Below are 7,500 nucleotides of genomic sequence, written 5' to 3' on the forward strand. Positions count from 1 at the left end.
TTATCACAACCCTTCTTCGTAGCAGAAGTATTTACCGGTTCTCCAGGGAAATATGTTGGTCTAGCAGAAACAATTAGGGGGTTTCAACTGATCCTTTCCGGAGAATTAGATGGTCTTCCTGAGCAGGCCTTTTATTTGGTAGGTAACATCGATGAAGCTACCGCGAAGGCTATGAACTTAGAAGAGGAGAGCAAATTGAAGAAATGATCTTAAATCTTTGTGTACTAACCCCTAATCGAATTGTTTGGGATTCAGAAGTGAAAGAAATCATTTTATCTACTAATAGTGGCCAAATTGGTGTATTACCAAATCACGCCCCTATTGCTACGGCTGTAGATATAGGTATTTTGAGACTACGTCTTAACGACCAATGGTTAAAAATAGCTCTGATGGGCGGTTTTGCTAGAATAGGCAATAATGAGATCACCATTTTAGTAAATGATGCGGAGAAGGGTAGTGACATTGATCCGCAAGAAGCTCAGCGAACTCTTGAAATAGCGAAAGCTAACTTGAGTCGAGCTGAAGGAAAGAGACAAACAATTGAAGCAAATTTAGCTGTCAGACGAGCCAGGACGCGCGTAGAGGCTATCAATGTAATTTCCTAACTAGTTGGTGCGCCCAAAAAATAAGTTCTGTTTATACACCATATTTGAGTTCTGCCGATTGAATCCAATCAAGTGTAATGGAATTCTGATGTAAGAAAAAAATAAAAATAAATTTACTAGACTACTAGTAAGGGGGGTAGAAAAGAAAAAAAAAGAGGGTGTATATAAAAACTTATTAGATACCAGTGACTCCGGTATCTAATAAGTCCTACCTACTATTGGATTTGAACCAATGACTCCCGCCGTATGAAAGCAATACTCTAACCACTGGGTTAAGTAGGTCATTTATCATCACAAAGAGAAAGAAAAGGGACCCATCATATCGATGGATTATAGATGGAATCTTATTTCTAAGCAATACCAATTCTTGGCAGGAAACAGACCAGAAGCTCTCATGTCGGATCATAGAAGATTCATCTTGACAAGAAATTATTTACATGATAAACTATCTATCACAAGCACAAGGGCTATAGCTCAGTTAGGTAGAGCACCTCGTTTACACGCGCGCCAATGTTTTTTCAGGGGAGTCCATCATGCAATCAACAGAATTGATCTTATTGAGAAATCGATGTCTTACTCCACATATTCCAGGGAACAAGAGAACAATAGCCTGACAAATATTTGGTTCGGTCCCCTTTGGATGCCAATTTAGGCTCCAAATAGAACCCATCGTTGATTTGATAATTGATAAGGTGAATACCCAGTGCATTCAATGCTAGGCATAATGAGTATAAGGACCTCAAACAAATATCTTTTCGTACTATGAACTTTAAGGTGTATGAAGTTTCATATTTGACTCTTTGAGCAGAGCGATAGAGACTTCATTTAACTTAGGTTGATCTAGGCCGGAGGCAGACCTACGTCAAGGCAACTCTTCTTTGAAACACTTTGGTATTGCTTCTGGATCAGAATCAAAATAATGAATTAGAGCACGTGGAGCCATCTCGTTATCTTTCTGTGAAGAAAAAGTATGGCGGACTATCTGATATTTATATCAGGTGATGAAAGAGCCCAATGCAAAAAAAGTGCATGTTGGGTCTTTGAAACAGTTTGAATCATTTCGATAATAATAAGTTTGATCTGTTTTACCGAGAAGGTCTACGGTTCGAGTCCGTATAGCCCTAATTGATTTGATTTTTAATGAATTTAAAATTAACAAAAAATTTGTTTTGTATAGTTTTAATTTCCTCATTCTTGCTTGTTGGTTGTAGCTGTAGTCGGACGGCCGGTTGGTCCATCGAAATAGAATAATTCTTGCATGCTCTGAATGATCCCCGCGAGCGAGCATGAAACTGAAAACAAAAATGCATTTCAATGGACCCAATCGGTATTTTTTAGATCTCGGATAAACAAACCCATTCTTCAATCTTGGTGGGTGAATTACATATGAATTTTTCATGTTTTTCTATCCACGATCAAAGAGTTAGTGATATTCCTTTTCTTTGGTTTTGGTATACCTAATCCAAAGTGAATTTTTGAAGTCAAAATGATGACCCGAGCCCGGCTAAAAACTCCAACCCAAACTAAATCCAATCTGATAGTAAGTCGCACGGATCCAGGACCGACATATTATTTTTCTTGTATTTGTGGAAGAGCCAGAGTTTGAAAAACGAAACTCCTTGGAAAGTTTCATTGTAAACATTGTCAAATGGGTTCATCTTCGTATAACCGGCCTAGCAAAACACAAATCAAGTAATCTTATCTTAAACACAAATCAAGTAGTCTTATCTTTCGGTAAAATATTTATTTTTTTTGTATCCCAATATACCCCAACCCAATTGCCCACCATTCCAATTCTACCAATGCTGACTTTATGCAAGAAGATTGGGGGTCCGTTTGAACTTGTACGAGTTAAGAAGCCCCCGACTCATCGCTTTTTTTGCGGAAGAACAGCCCAACTCATTGTTTTAGAGATACTGAATGGGTCCATAAATCTATTAGTGTTTGCACCTCTGTCTATTTCCATGAGTTATTGGGGGATTTGGGCTGTCGAATCGTTTGATAATGCGGGATTCCATTCGAAGTTTCTTCCGTAGATCATTTATGATTCGGCTGACTCTATCATTGTGATACGCTCCATTGTGTAGGGTTGTTTCAAAATCAATCTTTTTATTGACATGAAACCTAACCCAGTGGTTGGTCTTACTTTCACTAGTTCTGATTACATTTTAAATTAACAAGGATTTCCATTCATTTCGGACCCATTTCAAGTACTAAAGATCGGGGTTTGGAATGATTCTTTCAAGACTTCGAGCTCTAATTTCATAATCCGATTTTTTTGTTTTTTGGGTAGGTGCAGGTCGAGGCAGTAGAGGCTCAAAGCCTGTAATTTGGGGATAGAAACTTATGAATTGTTATATGATATGTTAAGGGTTTCTCGCAATTCAATGCATTGAATCAAATCCATTAAGTCGAGAACAAGGGGAGAGAATCAAATAGGTCAATGCATTCTATTTCCGTATTTAATCAATAGAAGCAATAATCCTCTAACTGGATCTTAATGAAAAGCATATACCAATACAATACCATTTGATTCTCTTATATGAATATTCATAAAATAGATAACATATGTATAGAATTCATTATTATTATTATTTTTATTAATAATATCAATATCTTAACTTAAATCTTAAGAAAAAGTCTATACAGAATTCTATAAAATTCTAAATAACTAATTAAAAATAAAATTTTGAATTCCTTTTTTAGCTTTTTTTAGAGAGAATCTGAAACGAGATAAAAACGAGAAAATTTTTTTGTATAAGAACATGATATGTCTATACCATATCGAAATAGAATTGAAGTAAATGGAAATAGGATTCCACTCGATGAATCTTGAAACAAGACACGACCTACAGCAAAAAAACTGGGTGGTTCAATCAAAATTCATTGGTATTTCGGCTAAAGAGTTATAGATGAATTCACAATTCCGATTCGAATTGACTAATACGGTATATTTTCCACATTCATAGGAGTGCATCTATGTTTCTGCTTCACGAATATGATATTTTCTGGGCATTTCTAATAATATCAAGTCTTATTCCTATTTTGGCATTTCTAATTTCCGGAGTTTTGGCCCCGATTAGCGAAGGGCCAGAGAAACTTTCTAGTTATGAATCGGGTATAGAACCAATGGGCGACGCTTGGTTACAATTCCGAATTCGTTATTATATGTTTGCTCTAGTTTTTGTTGTTTTTGATGTTGAAACGGTTTTTCTTTATCCATGGGCGATGAGTTTCGATGTATTGGGTGTATCTGTATTTATAGAAGCTTTCATTTTCGTGCTTATCCCAATTGTTGGTTCAGTTTATGCATGGCGAAAAGGAGCATTGGAATGGTCTTAGCTCCTGAATATTCAGACAATAAAAAGAAAAAAGAAGAAAAAAATTACATTGAGACAGTTATGAATTCCATTGAGTTTCCGGTACTTGATCGAACAACCCAAAATTCAGTTATTTCAACTACATCAAATGATCTTTCAAATTGGTCAAGACTTTCCAGTTTATGGCCGCTTCTCTATGGTACCAGTTGTTGCTTTATTGAATTTGCTTCATTAATAGGCTCGCGCTTCGACTTTGATCGTTATGGCCTGGTACCAAGATCAAGTCCTAGGCAAGCGGACTTAATTTTAACAGCCGGCACAGTAACAATGAAAATGGCTCCTTCGTTGGTGAGATTATATGAGCAAATGCCTGAACCAAAATATGTCATTGCTATGGGAGCCTGTACTATTACAGGAGGGATGTTCAGTACTGATTCTTATAGTACTGTTCGGGGAGTCGATAAGCTAATTCCTGTGGATGTTTATTTGCCGGGTTGTCCGCCTAAACCGGAGGCAGTTATCGATGCTATAACAAAACTTCGTAAGAAGGTAGCTCGAGAGATCTATGAAGATCGAGTTGGGTCTCAACAGGAGAATCGATGTTTTACTACCAATCACAAGTTTCATGTTGGACGCAGTATGCATACTGGAAATTATGATCAAGGATTACTCTATCAATCGCGACCTACTTCAGAGATACCTTCTGAAACATTTTTCAAATACAAAAGTTCAGTATCCCCCCACGAATTAGTGAATTAGCCAGGCTGCTTTTCATTTGTGCAGAATTACAAATGGTGGTCAATTTTCAAAAATTTTATCGTAAATGTGAAATACTTATACAAATGAAAATCCGGGAGAGATTAAAAAGATGCAGGGTCGTTTGTCTGTTTGGCTAGTCAAGCATGGGCTAGTTCATAGATCTTTGGGCTTCGATTACCAAGGAATCGAAACTTTACAAATAAAGCCCGAGGATTGGCACTCCATTGCTGTCATTTCATATGTATATGGTTACAATTATCTACGCTCCCAGTGTGCCTATGATGTAGCACCAGGTGGACTGTTAGCGAGTGTGTATCATTTTACGAGAATACAGTATGGTGTGGATCAACCGGAGGAGGTATGCATAAAAGTATTTTCCCCAAGGATAAATCCTAGAATTCCTTCGGTTTTTTGGATTTGGAAAAGTGCGGATTTTCAAGAACGGGAATCTTATGATATGTTGGGAATCTCTTATGATAATCATCCACGCCTGAAACGTATTTTGATGCCCGAAAGTTGGATAGGATGGCCCTTACGTAAGGATTATATTGCCCCTAATTTCTATGAAATACAAGATGCTCATTGAATGAATGATAAGAAACGAACTTCACTTCTACGCCGCGAGATATTCGCGGAATATTTTTACATTCTGGTCTAGACCAACCAGAGTAATTGGACTCTCATTCATATTATGGATGGGCTCGGGCTAAAAAAAATTAGGGCTTCATTGAGATTCCCAAATTTGGAAGATATGAATTTCAGATGAGCCGGGCTAATAAGATAACAAAACGAGTTCTGCACCATGAACTTTGTACCGCGCACATCGCTTAGAGGGGCGTCACCCGGGGGGGGGTGGAATATGAAAGAAAAAACAAAGAAATGAAGGGGATGGGATTCTATTTGTACTGTATCTGAAATGAATATTGTCTATTCCGATCTTTCCACTCCTCGAGACTCTACTTTACTTTTTGGTTTTTCAAGTAACTAACTTAATTTTTCAGATATGTATAAAGTAGTAACATTTTGAATGCACCATATAAACAAAGAAAAAAGAAGAGGAAACATAATCTAATTCTTTTCTTTACCCATCTACAATAAAAAAATATTGTAAATATTAAATATATAGGGTAGGCGTCTATCTCTAGACTCCCGGATGGAGAAGTATGTATCATGATCTAGATTATTAACCAATATGTATACTGATCCGTATCGAATTTGTATGAGTAGCTATTATTATATTAACCACATATCAGGAACCAGATTTGAACTGGTGACACGAGGATTTTCAGTCCTCTGCTCTACCAGCTGAGCTATCCCGTATTATATTAACCACATGTCAGGAACCAGGTTTGAACTGGTGACACGAGGATTTTCAGTCCTCTGCTCTACCAGCTGAGCTATCCCGACCCTTCTCGAGGCATCACCCCCATCCTATTATATTATACTAGAGAGCTTGGGTCTATGTCAATTCAAGATCTCAATTCACGAGAATAAAAAAGCATTACAAAGTCTTACCCCAGCCCTGTCTGGAATCTTCAAAAAGAAGACTTTGTAAGTTGAATTAAGAATAATAATAATTATATGGGCTGTGAATGATTCATATGGGATTCCTTGCTCATAGATGTTATTTTGTACGTATATCGTATATTTCACAAGACTTGTGATAAGAGAAGAGAGAAGCATTTCTTCTCCGATCCATTTGTGAAAGAGTAGAGTGAATGAGAAGCATAGCGAATTTTGAAGCGCTGAGTAAAAAAAAAGAGTATAAATCTAAATAAAGACTTAGGGAGTAAAAGGGGCCTTTGGGGATAGAGGGACTTGAACCCTCACGATTTCTAAAGTCGACGGATTTTCCTCTTACTATAAATTTCATTGTTGTCGGTATTGATATTGACATGTAGAATGGGACTCTATCTTTATTCTCGTCCGATTAATCAGTTCGTCAAAAGATCTATCAGACTATGGAGTGAATGATTTGATCACTGAATATTCGACTCTTCCTTCAACTTGGAATCGATTCACAAGAATCCTTCCATTTTTCATATATTTCATATAAAAAAACATAGATTCGGGCTCGGGGCGTCATTAATCATTTGATATTTCAGTACGTATACGTATGTATATAGGTCCATCCTTCATTCTTTCTGGAGTTTTAATAGAAGGATTCCTCTACCAACGCAACGCAGTCAACTCCATTCATTAGAACAGCTTCCATTGAGTCTCTGCACCTATCCTTTTTTTATTCTCACTTTCAGAAACCTTCTTTGTTTTCTGAAAACAGGATTTGGCTCAGGATTGCCCATTTTTAATTCCAGGGTTTCTCTGAATTTGAAAGTTATCACTTAGTAGGTTTCCATACCAAGGCTCAATCCAATCAAGTCCGTAGCGTCTACCAATTTCGCCATATCCCCTTTTTTCTTTTGAGACTAGGATCTCATTGGGATGCCATCCCCTTCTTTCTTTCATTTATGCTGGAACTGTTGAATTCATTAGAATTAGATACGGATTCTATATCGAAACAGTGTCTCTTTTGACTCCTATTTGATTGATTTCTTATCTACCTTCTTTCATATCTGTTGGAGGATCAGTATTTGGTCTAATCAGAAATGATTCTATCATTGATGTATCCGCAATTCAATATGGATGGATATATACCACATATATATGCCTCTCTTCCTCTCATTTTTCCCGCGCGATTTGAAATACTCGAACGTTCGATTCATTTTTTTTTAATTAAAAAAAAAATTGGATATCATATATCATTCTATTTATCGTTATATTAATTCTTATGTTAATGTTATATAATAATATAATAT

At 36.7% G+C, this 7,500-nt stretch overlaps 2 non-coding genes across 2 annotated transcripts; both read right to left on the minus strand.

The window, feature by feature from the left end:
- Positions 1-5,931: 5,931 nt before the first annotated feature.
- TRNAF-GAA (transfer RNA phenylalanine (anticodon GAA)) lies at positions 5,932-6,005 on the minus strand. The gene has a single exon. It is a non-coding gene; the product is annotated as a tRNA-Phe (tRNA).
- Positions 6,006-6,018: 13 nt separating this feature from the next.
- On the minus strand, positions 6,019-6,091 carry TRNAF-GAA (transfer RNA phenylalanine (anticodon GAA)). Its single transcript has one exon. It is a non-coding gene; the product is annotated as a tRNA-Phe (tRNA).
- Positions 6,092-7,500: the final 1,409 nt, after the last annotated feature.

The sequence above is a fragment of the Eschscholzia californica genome, unplaced genomic scaffold, assembly GCF_041429995.1.
Source record: "Eschscholzia californica isolate CP2 unplaced genomic scaffold, dmEscCali1.0.p SCAF_145, whole genome shotgun sequence".
Classification (NCBI taxonomy): domain Eukaryota; kingdom Viridiplantae; phylum Streptophyta; class Magnoliopsida; order Ranunculales; family Papaveraceae; genus Eschscholzia; species Eschscholzia californica.